This window comes from Haematobia irritans, chromosome 4, assembly GCF_050003625.1.
Source record: "Haematobia irritans isolate KBUSLIRL chromosome 4, ASM5000362v1, whole genome shotgun sequence".
NCBI classification, from domain to species: domain Eukaryota; kingdom Metazoa; phylum Arthropoda; class Insecta; order Diptera; family Muscidae; genus Haematobia; species Haematobia irritans.
Window position 1 is genome coordinate 173,685,109 of NC_134400.1, and position 17,360 is coordinate 173,702,468.

The following is a 17,360-nucleotide window of genomic DNA, read 5'->3' on the forward strand; positions in this document are numbered from 1 at the left end:
ATTTAAGAAGTCACGTTGTGATCATAATATCAAATTTATAGGTTAAAAATGTATGTTTTTCTTATTGCCCTGTGTATTTGTTTGTATTTCAATACAACAATTAACGACAATGTTCTCGTTGTTGAACATATTCAACAAAAAATCTCATAAGGTAAAATCGTTCATACTCTTTCTCATTGTCATCCGAAAATACCTCTCATAACCGCAACCGCCACTCTTAAAAATGCGCGCGCATTATAATATGTTCTTTTTGTTATTGTTTACTCTGTTACGAAAATATCTTTTGCGAGAGATATCTCTTGTTGTTCTCTTATTCTCTTAGTTTACCGTAAATTGGCGATTTTTTCCCGCGTTGCTGTTGAAGTTTCTTCTGGATGGTTATGTTACTCTGTTTTTGTTTGCTTGTTTGTTGTTGTTGTTTGTACTTCTTCAAACACTTCCATTTTTGCTGTTTTAATAGGCACCATCTATTAAAAAAGCTCGCTCAATATAAACAATTTTGCTACTGATAAAAATATGAATGAATAAATGGTCATATAAAGGAAAGAGAACGACAAAGATAATAACGGTATGAGACGAATTCGACGTAACAAACGTGAAAATGGAGATGAGTGTGTTTTTTATACCCTCCCTTCATGACACAGGTCATCCCATTTATAATGCATCATCGAAATATTGATCCGAGTCGATATAGCGATGTCGAATCGAATTAGACAAAAAAGACTGTTTTTCATATGTTTCGGTGTAAAAATTATATGTTAGGAACTCAAATTTTAGCACATTATTTTTAAGTGCAATATTATATGTTCATAAACTATAACATGTTTGAGACATATGTATATGTTAATATGTGAGAAGATATTATGTTTGGGACATCTTAACTTACACATTCATCCTTCGTCAAAACGACGATGCGCAATTCCATTTTCGATGTAAGATGCGAAAGAAATCAACATAAATTTTTAATTCAAATTTTAATTGATTTTTTTTTTTAATTTTCAATTAAAATTGATTCAAATAATTTTTATAGTTAAAACAAAAAATAGTTTATAAATAAATCTTTTAATTGATACAATCATATAATCATCAATTTCTATGATTAAAGAAAGTTCTATTATAAATTAAAATTAATTAGATCAATAATTTTATTTCATTTCGAGATGAAGGCACACCCCTAAAACTAATAGCCTCTGTAACATATATACCAAACATATTCTATTTCAAGCATATGTATTTTCAGAATTTGTTTAAACAAAAATTGTTTGTCCTGAGCAAACATGTTATGTTTCACACTAAGCATATCTTTGTTTAACGCTCGAAATAGTTAATTCCAATTTCTAAACATTTGTATGCTTGCAGCAAAATGTCTTAGATATACACATAATTTATTTGAATTTTCACCCCAAATATTAAAAAAAAAATATGTAAGTCGATAAGCAATCATGAATGTGTACTAAGCAACCTATATTTTTATTTGTTGCAGTTTCACAAATCTATACAAGTCATACGTTATGACCTCCATCGCCATTTTGTCTCTATTCTCTCCTGCTCTTTCTGACGTTTCAAAACATACATATGTTTATACGAAATTTTAAATTTAATATATGTTTGCATCCAGAGAAAATGTAATGTCCCCAAACCTAATATGTTCAAAGATATTACAATATATGTTCCAAACATGTTATACTAGTTTATGAACATTATATGTTTCCACTTAAAAATAATGTGCTAAAAATTTGAGTTCCAAACATATAATTTTTACACCGAAACATATGAAGAACACTCTGTTTCCCGCGCAAAAAATAGTTTTTGGTGTAGTTAACTGCATACAAAAAATTATATTTGATTCAATCACAGAAATGATAATATCAATCAACGAAGTCAATTGAAAAATTAATTGATACTATTAATTATTATGGTTGATTTTTGTTTTAATTAAAAAGTTTGTTGAATCAATTAAATTTTTAATTGAATATTTTTGAAATTTCAATTAATATTTTAATTGGAAATATTTTGGTGAAACATTTTTCTGTGTGTATAGACATATGTTGGCGTTTGTAAACATAATCAGTTACAATAACATCTCAAAAGATGTATATGCTGCTAAATATTATGTATATACATTTTTCGCTCTTGAACAAACAATAAAGGTCGCCCTCAAATGAAACACGATGACTATATGTCATTGTACAAATTATATACAGAGGTTTTTCTGTATAGGAAACCCATATATTATTGGCCAAGAGCCAGGCAAAAATTATTAAATTCATTCTACAAAAATTAGCAAAGCCTATAATTCAAACAAATCCCTCAACCATCATAATGAAATAACTTTGGCACAAGTGAATTTGTTTTTATCGAAGAAGAGTAGAAAGCACCGAAATGGACAACACCAATAACAGCATTGTCATCATCTACACATTATAGTAGACGTAGTGTGAGATAATAATAGTAATAATAGAGAAAACAGCTGATTTCATAGAGCAAGCACACACCCTCGCACATGGGTTGTGGGGGTGGGCTGTATACTATATACACTAGAGAGTGTCTATCTCATACACTTGTAGATAGTCGACATTGAAGTATAACTAAACAAATCGAAACTTGTATTTGCTATCAAAAGAAGGCAATAACCCAAAATGTTTTTTAACACAATTAATTAATCAATAGCCGTGAGATAAATAGAAATTAGCAAGAAATTTTTTTTTAATATGCTATATATTGGCTTGTTTTTTGGAAAAGTTGACTTTTATATATCGGGGATGGCATTACATGTAAGTAAATGTTTCATACAGTGGCGTGCAGAAATGAGTACATAATTATTTTTTTCAATTCTAAACGAATAAAAAAGGCAATGAAGAAACTTAAAATAATTTTATTTTTCCTTTATTCCTTCTTCAATTCTAAATAAAACAACAAAAATTTCAAAACAAAAAGTAAAGAATTCAGAGAGATAAATAAACATAACAAAAAAACTGCATGTACTCAATTTTTGGCCTTTTTGACGTACTCGCATAAAACCAAAATATACCGTTAGTTTTGTATTTTATTGTCTTTTTATGATCAGTAATACAACTTTGTGTTTAGAAACGTGTTTGCTAGTAAGAGTTAAAGCTTTATTCGAAGTGTACTGCAATAATAGCAAGTAAAAATTAAAATGAAAAAGTTATCGCGCGATGTGGAGGACAATATAGGTTCTTAACTAATAGTGGGTCTTTATCGCGGAAAATAGCCAAGGAACTAAATATAAGTGAGTCTGTGGTCATTCCCGTCCAAAAAAAGACGAAATGCCAATCCCAAAGAGCAAACCATAGGCCGCCGAAAACTGTTGACCGAAGCGAACGCTCGCCTTATGATGGCAGAAATGAGGCGGACAAGTCCGTAACGCCGAAAACTACTAATGTTGCCAAAAATAAGCAAGTTAGTGAATGGACAGCAAGACGAGCGCTCCACAACATTGGTTATGTTTCAGCTGTAAAAAAATAAACCTGCATTGTCCGAAAAGAATCAAAAAGCGCGAATCAAGAGAACATAAAAATTGGACGACAGATGACTAAAAACGTGTTATCTGGTCAAATGGATCAAAATTTAACCGTTTCCAATCGGATGGTAAACAATACTGCTGGCGTCGTCCTGGTGATACCATTCAACGCCACCATGTTAAGCAAACTGTGAAGCATGGTGGTGGAAGCATTATGGTTAGGGGCTGCTTCACTTGGTGCCACATTGGGCCATTGCAGAAAATTGATAGTATAACGAAGAAGAAGGACTACCTCGCCATTTTGCAGACTCATCTTCCCGATTTTGTTGACAAGAGTGCCTATCCTGAAGATGAAGTCGTATTTCAACAAGATGGTGACCCGAAGCATAGTGCAAAAATAGTAAAAAATGTCTTAGTGAGCAAAAATTTCAAGTGATGAAAAGCCCCGACCTCAACCCGATTGAGAATTTATGGTCAATTGTGGGAAGACGGCTTGGATTGTATAAATCAGCTCCATCAAAATTAGAAGACCTGTAGGAACGAGTACAGCTTGAGTGGCAGAATATACCAGATGAAATTATAAAGGAATTGTTTGAAAGTATGCCAAAACCTATAAATATGGTAAAAATAAAGGGTTATGGACCAAGTACTAGAAAATTTTCCAACTGACACCGGTATAGAAAAGTGCAAAATTCAGTACATGCGAGTTTGTTTTGTTATGTTTATTTATCTCTCTGAATTCTTTACTTTTTTTGAGTTTAACTTTGTCATTCCGTTTGTAACACATCGAAATATTGCTCTAAGACCCCATAAAGTATATATATTCTGGGTCGTGGTGAAATTCTGAGTCGATCTGAGCATGTCCGTCCGTCTGTTGAAATCACTTCCGAACGAAACAAGCTATCGACTTGAAACTTGGCACAAGTAGTTGTTATTGATGTAGGTCAGATGGTATTGCAAATGGGCCATATCGGTCAACTTTTACGTATAGCCCCCATATAAACAGACCCCCAAATTTGGTTTGCGATTGCTCTAAGAGAAGCAAAGTTGGTACATTGTGTTAGTATATGGTCTCTAACAACCTTGCAAAAATTGGTCCACATCGGTCCATAATTACATATAGCCCCCATACAAACCGATTGCGATTGCTCTAAGAGAAGCAAATTTGGTACATTGTGTTAGTATATGGTCTCTAACAACCTTGCAAAAATTGGTCCACATCGGTCCATAATTACATATAGCCCCCATACAAACCGATCCCCCGATTTGGCTTGCGGAGCCTCTAAGAGAAGCAAATTTCATCCGATCCGACTGAAATTTGATATATGGTGTTAGTATATGGTCTCTAATGACCATGCAAAAATTGGTCCACATCGGTCCACAATTATATATAGCCCCCATATAAACCGATCCCCCGATTTGGCTTGCGAAGCCTCTTAGAAGACCAAAATTCATCTGATCTGAGTTAAAATTTGGTATGTGGTGTTAATATATGGCCTCAAACACCCATGCAAAAATTGGTCGAAATCGGTCAATAATTATATATAGGTCCCATATAAACCGATCCCCAGATTTGACCGCCGGAGCCCCTTGGAAGAGCAAAATTCATCCTATTCGGTTGAAATTTGGTATGTGTTGTTAGTATATGGTATCCACCAACCATGCAGGAATTGATTCATATCAGTCCATAATTATATATAGCCCCCATATAAACCAATCCCCAGATTTGACCTCCGGTGCCTTTTGGAGAAGCAAAATGCATCCGATCTGGTTGAAATTTGGTACGTGGTGGTAGTATATGATATTTAACAACCATGCCAAAAGTGGTCCATATCAGTCCATAATCATACGTAGCCCCCATATAAACCGATCCCGAGATTTGGTTTTGGAGCCACTTGGAGGAACAAATTTCATCCGAGTCAGTTGAAGTTTGGTACATTGTGCTAGTATGTGGCCGTTAACAACCATGCCTAACTAGGTCCATATCGGTCTATAGTTATATATAGCCCTCAGATAAATCGATCCCCAATCACACAAAAATTGATCCATATCAAGTTCATAATTCTATATAGCCCCCATATAAGCGACCCCCATATTTCAATTTTGGCTCTCTACGTACCGTGCAAAAGTCCATGTCGATTCGTAATTATTTGTAGACTTACCTATACATAACTTTTTTGTCTAATATATACCACGTATGGACTAACTCACACTTTAGAAAACGATGTTAAGAAGTTTTAAGATACCACAACCCAAGTAATTCGATTGTGGATGACAGTCTTTCGTAGAAGTTTCTACACCCTCATAAAAAATCGCTTCTGTAACATATACTCCCAAACATATTTTGCTTCAAGCATATACATTTTTGGGTATTGCCCAAACTTTTATATGTTTGATCTCTTCCAATATATAATATGTTTGAAAGCATATTGGTCTAAACAACATATGTTTGGGTAGTCTAAGTTCCAAACATTTTGTATTTTTGCATCCAAATTCAATAATGTTGTCTTCCGAAAAACAATATGTTATTTTGTGAACATATAATATGTTTGGAAGCATTTTGCACCCAAAAATATTATATGCTTAAAAAAATTCTCCCAAACAATATTGTGCTCAAAATTTTATTTATTTATTTATATATTTACAATCATAATGAATTATGAAAATAAACAGGTAATATAGGTGCTAACAACATAGGTTTTCGACCTGAATGCTCAAAATTATGTTTCTGCCTAATTGTATATTCCCCCACATCTTTCTCACTTCCACGACATTTTTTAGTTCTTAGCACCTTTTCTGTAATACAAACATTGTAGAAGAAATTCAATTTTTTTTATTTTAATTTTACCTTTTGCCGGACGGGGATTCGAACAGCGGACCACACAGTTTGTAAGGATCAAAGAAGTAGCTGATCAATTGCCCAAGTGTATACGGCCGTAAGTTCGGCCAGGCGTACACGGATGAAAAAGACTGTTTTTCATATGTTTGGCTATAAACATTATATGTTTGGAACACAAATTTTTAAACACAATATTTTTGAATGCAAGCATATAATGTTCATAAACTAGCATAACATGTTTGGGACATATATGTTAATATGTTAGAACATATTATGTTTGGGACATAAAATGTTTGTAAATATAATATGCTTGGATGCAAACATATATTAATTTAGAAATAGCCTATAAGCATATATGTGTTTAGTAGCTTGGAGCGCTATTTAACACGGAGCGATATTGAATTAAGTTGGTGGTTGTTGCTTGTTATTACAAAATTAACATTTTATTTTTCCTTGGGCAATTGATCAGCTACTTCTTTGATCCTTACAAACTGTGTGGTCCGCTGTTTGAATCCCCGTCCGGCAAAAGGTAAAATTAAAATAAAAAAAATCATAAAATTGAATAATTTCTTCTACAATGTTTGTATTACAGAAAAAGGTGCTAAGAACTAAAAAATCTCGTGGAAGTGAGAAAGATGTGGGGGAATATATACAATTAGGCAGAAAAACAATTTTGAGCATTCAGGTCGAAAACCTATGTTGTTAGCACCTATATTACCTGTTTATTTTCATAATTCATTATGATTATATATTTACAATAATAAATAAAATTTTGAGCACAATATTGTTTGGGAGAATTTTTTTTAAGCATATAATATTTTTGGGTGCAAAATGCTTCCAAACATATTATATGTTCACATAATAACATATTGTTTTTTGGAAGACAACATTATTGAATTTGGATGCAAAAATACAAAATGTTTGGAACTTAGACTACCCAAACATATATTGTTTAGACCAATATGCTTTCAAACATTTTATATATTGGAAGAGATCAAACATATAAATGTTTGGGCAATACCCAAACATGTATATGCTTGAAGCAAAATATGTTTGGGAGTATATGTTACAGAAGCGATTTTTTGTGAGGGTGTACCCGGTTGTTGTTGTTGGTTTCTCTTTAACCCTAGCTTTGGCACTTTATACAAATGTAAATATTTCATTTTTGAAACTCTTGCCATTTCAAAAATACTTATCCGATTTTTACGCAATTTGGACTTAGTGGCTAATTTTCGTCCTCTTTCATAATATGTACATATTTAACAATATTTCTTACATTATAGCAGTTTTTCAATACATTTTGGTATTTTTCTTCAAAATCTGCCACTATTTACAAATGTAAATATATATGGTTTAAGGTACTTTTAGTTTTTAAATTATGTCATATGAAAATAATACAAGTAAAAAAAGAAGAGGAAATAAAAACTCAAAATATATATTTTGGGCAACTGTAGCATTTGCTTTGCACCCAGCTGTGCTCCACACAGACTGCTTTTTTTACATTGCCCAGATATTTTCCTTGTAGGACGCTTCCTTTTTTCTCATCACGGTAGCACATAGTCACCTTCATCAGGCATAGAAGAATTAGTTAACGATTGTATGGGTTCACCTATAATGTCTACAATGCTCAATTTGTTTTTTTTTTTGGTAATTGGTTTAGAGTCGTTAAAACAAGATTCACGAAAAATTTCATGTTTTCGCATACATTGAGGATTTTTATCCAATTTAAATCCGCCCTTACCAATCAAAAATTGCTACCTGATTAATTCAGATAGTTCACCCTCGTTTTCCATATGATATTCCCCCATGTAAATCGGAGTAAAGCTTTAGCCTCTGTGGTCGTATGTGTATAAATTGGACTAAAGATATACATGGGAGCTATATCTATATCTGCCACACGCTCACAAAAAATCGCTTCTGTAACATATACTCCCAAACATATTTTGCTTCAAGCATATATATTTTTGAGTATTGCCCAAACATTTATATGTTTGATCTCTACCAATATATAATATGTTTGAAAGCATATTGGTCTAAACAATATATGTTTGGGTAGTCTAAGTTCCAAACATTTTGTATTTTTGCATCCAAATTCAATAATGTTGTCTTCCAAAAAACAATATGTTATTATGTGACCATATAATATGTTTGGAAGCATTTTGCACCCAAAAATATTATATGCTTAAAAAAAATTCTCCCAAACAATATTGTGCTCAAAATTTTACTTATTTATTTATATATTTACAATCATAATGAATTATGAAAATAAACAGGTAATATAGGTGCTAACAACATAGGTTTTCGACCTGAATGCTCAAAATTTTGTTTCTGCCCAGTTGTATATTCCCCGACATCTTTCTCACTTCCACGAGATTTTTTAGTTCTTAGCACCTTTTTCTGTAATACAAACATTGTAGAAGAAATTATTCATTTTGTTTTTTATTTTTTTTTTTATTTTAATTTTACCTTTTGCCGGACGGGGATTCGAACAGCGGACCACACAGTTTGTAAGGATCAAAGAAGTAGCTGATCAATTGCCCAAGGAAAAATAAAATGTTAATTTTGTAATAACAAGCAACAACCACCAACTTAATTCAATATCGCTCCCTGTTAAATAGCGCTCCAAGCTACTAAACACATATATGTTTATAGGCTATTTCTAAATTAATATATGTTTGCATTCAAGCATATTATATTTACAAACATTTTATGTCCCAAACATAATATGTTCTAACATATTAACATATATGTCCCAAACATGTTATGCTAGTTTATGAACATTATATGCTTGCACTCAAAAATATTGTGTTTAAAAATTTGTGTTCCAAACATATAATGTTTATAGCCAAACATATGAAAAACAGTCTTTTTCAACCGTGCATGCATAGTAAGAATGTTAATTCTACACGCTGTGCAAAATTTCACGTAGATCGGAGTAAAACTTTGGCTTCTGTGGTAATATGGGTGTATATCGGGTGAAAGCTATATATTGGAGCTATATCTAACACTGAACCGACTTCAATAATGTCGAACAGATAATGTTAAAAAAAAAACAAGAATATTTTCTCTGTAGCGAATATCAGAATGCAAAACAAACATAAAATCGTGGTTACGAAGCTAAAAATAACAAAGGAAACAAAATATTTACATATGTAAATAGTGGCATATAATTTGGAAAAAGATTGGTGCCAAAGCTAGGGTTAAATAGATTTCACATTCCGATTTGCATTCACCTAAACGATTTTCGTTGTTCTTGGTTTCACGTGAAACAAGATTTTTCGGATTCTTCTGCCGAAAAATGAAAATCTGCAATTCATATGCAGAAGAAATGTAAACAACAAGAATTTACATTTGTGCTACAAATCAAACGCCTTTTTATTCAACGTAATATATGGATATGTAAAATATTTATAAAACACCATCATATGGTTCTTACATTTGGCCCAGTTATCTTTTATTTTCCTTAGGAAGAGTTCTGGGTCAAGACACAAATTTGAAGGATACACGCTCACAAAAAATCGCTTCTGTAACATATACTCCCAAACATATTTTGCTTCAAGCATATACATTTTTGGGTATTGCCCAAACATTTATATGTTTGATCTCTTCCAATATATAATATGTTTGAAAGCATATTGGTCTAAACAATATATGTTTGGGTAGTCTAAGTTCCAAACATTTTGTATTTTTGCATCCAAATTCAATAATGTTGTCTTCCAAAAAACAATATGTTATTATATGAACATATAATATGTTTGGAAGCATTTTGCACCCAAAATTATTATATGCTTAAAAAAATTCTCAAAATTTTATTTATTTATTTAATTTATTTATTTAATTTTGTAGTAACAAGCAACAACCACCAACTTAATTCAATATCGCTCCCTGTTAAATAGCGCTCCAAGCTACTAAACACATATATGTTTATAGGCTATTTCTAAATTAATATATGTTTGCATCCAAGCATATTATATTTACAAACATTTTATGTCCCAAACATAATATGTTCTAACATATTAACATATATGTCCCAAACATGTTATGCTAGTTTATGAACATTATATGCTTGCACTCAAAAATATTGTGTTTAAAAATTTGTGTTCCAAACATATAATGTTTATAGCCAAACATATGAAAAACAGTCTTTTTCATCCGTGTAGATACGCGTATTTAAAACTGTTGGAAAAGTATTTTACATCAGTTTATAAATTAAAAACTATTCACTTTAAATTAGTTGATTAAATAATTTTGTGAAGTATACATATTTTCTTCCGACGTCGATGCTGCATGTATAACGGTACGGTCGCAATGGGCAAATATTTGCCAGAATTTTTTTTCATCGCCTCTGTCAAACATTTTTAGCTTATATTGGATGTATTACATCACGATAAGAGTATTTTCCAAAAACGGTATCGTAATATTTGGAAAGTGCTCCTGGAAAAAGACTCATTTTCGGCAAATATTTGAGTTTTGCGTACTCGATTCTAGGAAACAAAGTTTAATTTAAAAAAATTTTAAAATTAAATAGTTTTTTAGCTTGTTCTATCAAAGTTCTTTAAAAACGTGTTAACGACACCTTAAATTTCCAAATTAGGACACGAATTCAAGTAGAAATCATGAGTCTTCAATGTAAAGTGTGGAAAACCATTTTTCTATTTTTAACCGCTTGTTTGCTTTGTAACCAAGACGCAAAAAGTCAACATATTTAAAAGTGATTTCATTAATTTTGAAGAATTATTAAAGCCACCCAGCAAAAAAGCATCGCCAAAAACGTTGTGTTCTTTTTGGATCCGGAAGTGGTAAAAAATTGGCACAGAAGTGATGAATTTAACATGGGTTTGTCATAGGACGGATGTCCACCATTTCAACAGCCGTTGCGAATTATAAAAATTATTTATGTGAAAAAATATCACAAAATTTTTTAATTCACATCCAAAACACTTAATTCGGATCACACCTTACGAAGTGATACAAATTCGGTGCAACGGCTGCTGAAATGGTGGACATCCGTCCTATGAAAAATCCATGTTAAATTCATCGCTTCTGCGCCTAATTTGCACCACTTCCTGATCCAAAAATAACATTTTCAGTACTTTTTGGTGTCGCTTTTGTTTTAACGGGGATATTAACATACATATATGTATGTCGCAAAAATGTTATGTTAGTTTATATGTCGCAAACATGTTACGTTAATTTATGCTTGCACTTAAAAATAATGTGCTAAAAATTTTCGTTCCAAACATACGGGGACAACTTTGCGCTACAGAAGAGCAAGTGGTGAGAGCTAAACAAATTATGTGGAAGTGAAAGTTTTATTGCGAAAAGAACTTTCCGAACGACGTTTTCGTTGGTCTAAAATTACGATTGGGAGGAAAGTATTTTTGTTTTCTCAACCTATATATTTTTGCAATGCAAAATTGGGATGTTTTATTAGTAGATACCCAAACCGTGACGGATTAAAAGAAAACAGAGTACTCGTTTATCCAGGACATTTCCAAAAATGTGCAACGCTGTCATCAGCTGTTAAAAACAATCACCATAGACGAAGAAAAGGTATAGACGTCTTATGTGAATTCACAGCGCTGTGGTTTGTCTGCACACCGTAGATGGCACTTTTTCGTCTGCAAATGAGTGACTGTACATCCACACCTTTTGGGTAATGCAAATTGACTGATTAGTACGCTAACTCTCGTTTTCCAAAAAGAAATTGAGTCACATGACTGCACAATTGAGTGCAATGACTGCGCACTGCAAATAAACAAAATCATTGTGAATTATCAAAAGAGGTCTATACATTTTCTTCGTCTATGCAATCACGGAAATCAAGTGAATTTTTATATTTTTAATGTATAAAATGCTAAAATTTTAATAACAATTTACTTAATTTCAACGCGAAAAGCGAACATAGTACTGACCTTTGTTCGACACATTAGTCACAATAAATTGCTATTGTGAATCGAAAAAAACGTCTCTTTATCAAAATGCAATCTGGCAACACCGACGCTATTTGAACTAATGAGATGTTCTGGATATAACACCATTCTCCCAATTTGGGGATATGTTTTCCTGGATGGGGATGAACATTTTGAGTTGGGGACTTGGGGATTTGGTGGGGAATTTTCATAAATTTGGGGATTTTTGTGGGGATTTATTTCGAAATAGGTTCAGTATAATAAATCAGATTTAAATTTGATTTTCATGATATTCTGTTTATTTCTACGTAATTTAAAAAGATACAAAGGATGAAAATGAATCATTTGGATTAGAAACGGACACAAGCGCTTATTTATAATTTTATGCAGCTTGGCTAAGGCATTTTTCTACATTAACAAACTCATTTCATGAGGACTCGAACCTAAATGTTGCCCTCTCATCAGTGTTCATGACTATTATGGACAATATATCCCATAAATATAGAAATGATGAAGATGGTTCCCCTACAACCAATTTTTATTACTTGAGTTTTCATAAATACTTCATGACCGATCGCTTCTCGGTCTTATGGCCAAGAACAAAGTGTATTATCTGTTCTTATCAGCTTAACATCAACTAACCGAACTCCCATTTTCATCTTCCGAAAGTTTGGGTCTTCCACCGATCTCGAAATTTTGATCTTATTACAGCTCGCAACCTACTTTGAAATTAAATTATTACTGATTTTTTTTTATCGCAGAGCCTATTTTTTAATTATGTTTTTTCATAAAAACTTGTCAAAAATTTATTGGGGATTTTTGTGTTTTTAAATTAAAATTTTAAATTGGGGATTTTTGGGGACAAAAGCGTCTCACTTTGGGGACAAGAGCCAGAAAAACACTGGCAACACTGCACCAGTGCAACGATGTTCTGGACAGCTCATACAAATGTTGCATTCAGTATTAAAAGAAAACAGGCCTAATGATAGTTAAACAAGTAACTTTGACGTTTTTACCCGGTGGAACGAAAAATCAAAAATCGATTTTGGGCATCATGATCGATTATTAGATTTTAGAGATAGTGAAAAGACGATTTGAAGCGATTGTGATGATTAACCGATTTATTCAACTTAAAAATATAGAATATTTAAAATTTTGAAAAATTAATGAACTGTCGTTAACATTCATTATAATTTCATTGAATTTCGTTTTTTTTCTTTTTGATCATGGTGAGATGATATGGCCAACAATGTTTGTATTTTTGTTTGATTTTGGTTTAGTTTTATTTTCTATAATTATGTAGCATTGGAACTCAACCCACTTTATTAAAGCCCCATTATTAGGTTTTCAGCTACTATCACTACTCATTAACACGTGATTTCGGTTTGTTATTTGGCAGTATTACACATTTTATTGTAATAGATACGTACTTGCGTTAGATACATTTGCAGGCGTCTACAATTTTCTTTGGCGTTATTCGTAGGAAGCTACATAGGCGTTTATCAGATCAAATTTGTTGTTGTTGCTAACAAGACAAATTGTTAGTGTTAAAAAAGCAAGAATAATAATCAAATATTCAAGTATAGAATCGTAATATCTATGAATTCTTGTCCGACAGTCCCATAGTTTCCCCACATATTTGCATGCTTGAATGAATATTTATACTGTATATTACTACGTTTCACTTTCGTTGTTTTTTTTTCCTATAATAAGTTAACAGCCATTTTTTGTGGGAATACGAGAATACGCTGTAATAAATATGATACCAATTGAACGAGAACGAGTTCATATAATAATTTGTTATATTGCGTATCAATTGTACCTTTGGTCTTGGCGTAATTTAAAAACCAACAGAAATTGAAAGTATAGCAGTTTGTCTGGAAAGTATAAGGATTCTATATGTGCCTTTACATACTCTATTTATTTGATTTAAGTTTATACATTTAATTATTATGTATATCGCTACACTGAAAAAAAATATTTACATGATATTAAAGATTACGCAACCTGTAGGTGGAATTACATACCATCCGGTCATGCGTGCATACGTTATATTCGAATGCATTGAATTTTCAACAACAAAAATATTTTTTATTTGCGGAAAACAACCTTAGGTCTGATAGCTTAATTAGATGGGAAAATTTTGAAAAATATTTTGTTGTAGTTTCCAGCCCTATAACAGGTTGACTGATAAGTCCCCGGTCTAACAAAGAAAAACACATTTTTTTGTCAAAATTAGTTTTTATTATTCAACATAGTTCCCTTCAAAAGCGATACAACGATTATAACGACCTTCCAATTTTTTGATACCATTTTGGTAGTACTCCTTCGGTTTTGCCTCAAAATAGGCCTAAGTTTCGGCGATCCCCTCTTCATTGCAGCCAAATTTTTTCCCTGCGAGCATCCTTTTGAGGTCTGAGAACAAGAAAAAGTCGCTGGGGGCCAGATCTGGAGAATACGGTGGGTGGGGAAGCAATTCGAAGCCCAATTCATGAATTTTTGCCATCATTCTCAATGACTTGTGGCACGGTGCGTTAACTTGGTGGAACAACACTTTTTTCTTCTTCATATGGGGCCGTTTTGCCGCGGTTTCGACCTTCAAACGCTTCAATAACGCCATATAATAGTCACTGTTGATGGTTTTTCCCTTTTCCAGATAATCGATAAAAATTATTTCATGCGCATCCCAAAAAAACAGAGGCCATTACTTTGCCAACGGACTTTTGAGTCTTTCCACGCTTTGGAGACGGTTCACCGGTCGCTGTCCATTCAGCCAACTGTCGATTGGACTCAGGAGTATAGTGATGGAGCCATGTTTCATCCATTGTCACATATCGACGGAAAAACTCGGGTGTATTACGAGTTAACAGCTGCAAACACCGCTCAGAATCATCAACACGTTGTTGTTTTTGGTCAAATGTGAGCTCGCGCGGCACCCATTTTGCACAGAGCTTCCGCATATCCAAATATTGATGAATGATATGACCAACACGTTCCTTTGATATCTGCTATCTCGATCAACTTCATTTTACGGTCATTCAAAATCATTTTGTGGATTTTTTTGATGTTTTCGTCAATTAACCACCTCTTTCGGGCGTCCACTGCGTTCACCGTCCTCCGTGCTCATTTCACCACGCTTGAATTTTTCATACCAATCAATTATTGTTGATTTCCCTGGGGCATAGTCCGGAAACTCATTATCAAGCCAAGTTTTTGCTTCCACCGTATTTTTTCCCTTCGGAAAACAGTATTTTATCAAAACACGAAATTCCTTTTTTCCATTTTTTTCACAATAACAAAAGTTGCTTCACAAAAGACGCTCTATCTCACAAACTAATTGACTTACAGACGTCAAGTTTTGACACGAATCATTTGAAGGTTGGTACTATATAAAAATAATATGCATTTAATTTCATAAAAGTTTTTAAATTTAGTTTGCACTTGTGCCTTAATTTGTGAAAAATCGAATTTTTCAGCAATTACAAGGTATATTCAGAATATATTTCTTTGTGTTGTGTTTTAATACCTGCTAGTTTGCGAAAAATACTGTTTTTCATATGTTTCAGTGTAAGAATTATAAGTTTGGACGCTAGTTTTTTATGTGCAAGCATATAATGATCAAAAACTAGTATAACATGTTTGGGACATATATGTTAATATCCCAGCAAAAAAGCGTCGCCAAAAAAGTAATGAAAATGTTCTCTTTGGATCCGGAAGTGGTGCAAAATTGACGCAGAAGTGATGAATTTAACATGGGCTTGTCATAGGACGGAAGTCCTCCATTTAAACAACCATTGCACTGAATTTGCATCACTTCTTTAGGTGTGATCCGAATTCAATGTTTTGGATGTAAATTAAAAAATTCTGTAATATTTTGTCAAATAAATAATTTTTATAATTTTTTATAATTTTTAATGGATTCTAACGCTTGTCTAAAACGTTTGACCTTAAATATTTTCAAAAATAACACAATTTTTTCAGATTGGATTTAGCATTTTTTTCGACAAAATTTAAATAATTTGTACCATTTTATGAATTCTTACTCTGTTTTTACCTATTTGAAACAAAAAAAGTTAAAATTACCGATTAAAAGTATGAAAAACACATGTTATAAAAAAATGAATTAAAAGAACTTTCGGGGTAGTTAAAATAAAGAACATCTTTGGGAGGGCATTTTGGAAGTGCTTTTAAAGTCGTGCCTTTGGAATAACTTCCAATTTTTTTGTTGGGAAGTTAATAACCCAGCAAAAAAAGCGTCGCCAAAAAAGTAGTGAAAATGTTCTTTTTGGATCCGGAAGTGGTGCAAAATTGGCGCAGAAGCGATGAAATTAGCATGGGCTTGTCATAGGACGGATGTTCACCATTTCAACAGCCGTTGCACTGAATTTGCATCACTTTTTAAGGTGTGGTCCGAATTCAATGTTTTGGATGTGAAATATAAAATTGTGTGATATGTTACCAAAAAATAATTTTTATAATTTTTTTATGATTTTTAATGCATTCTAACGCTTGTCTAAAACGTTTCACCTCAAATATTTTCAAAAATGTGCAATTTTTCTAGAATGGATTTAGAATTTTTTTTTCGATAAAATTTAAATAAATTGTACCATTGAATTAATGAATTAATAACATACTCTCTTTTTAACCTATTTAAAACAAAATAATTTAAAATTTCTTACTAAAAATATGAAAAAACCAAGTTATAAAAAATTGAATTAAAATAACTTCCTGGGTAGTTTAAATAAAGAACATCATTGGGAGTGCATCTTCTGGAAGTGCTTTTAAAGTTTTGCCTTTGGAAGAACTTCCAAATTTTTTTGCTGGGATGTTATAAAATGTTATGTTCGGGACATTACATTTTCCTAAATATAACGTTACTGGATGCAAACATATATTAATTTAGTTGTTTTTATGCGCATATATATGTTTAGAAACGTCAGAGAGAGAGAGAGAGAGAGAGAGAAATAAATTGCTGAGTAAACGATGATTACTTATCGACATATTTGTATTCCAACACAATTATATTTAAGACATTTTGCTGCAACTAAACAAATGTTTAGAAACGGCAATTAACTATTTGAGACCTTAACATATGCTTACACACAAAAATTTTTTTCTGATTCAATCA

General features: G+C 32.3%; 1 protein-coding gene and 1 non-coding gene across 6 annotated transcripts in view; both read left to right on the forward strand.

The window, feature by feature from the left end:
* Prps (phosphoribosyl pyrophosphate synthetase) overlaps nucleotides 1-17,360 on the forward strand; it is a 69,952-nt gene that overhangs the window by 10,229 nt on the left and 42,363 nt on the right. The window lies entirely within an intron of this gene.
* On the forward strand, nucleotides 12,806-13,000 carry LOC142237319 (U2 spliceosomal RNA). Its single transcript, XR_012722454.1, has one exon. It is a non-coding gene; the product is annotated as a U2 spliceosomal RNA (small nuclear RNA).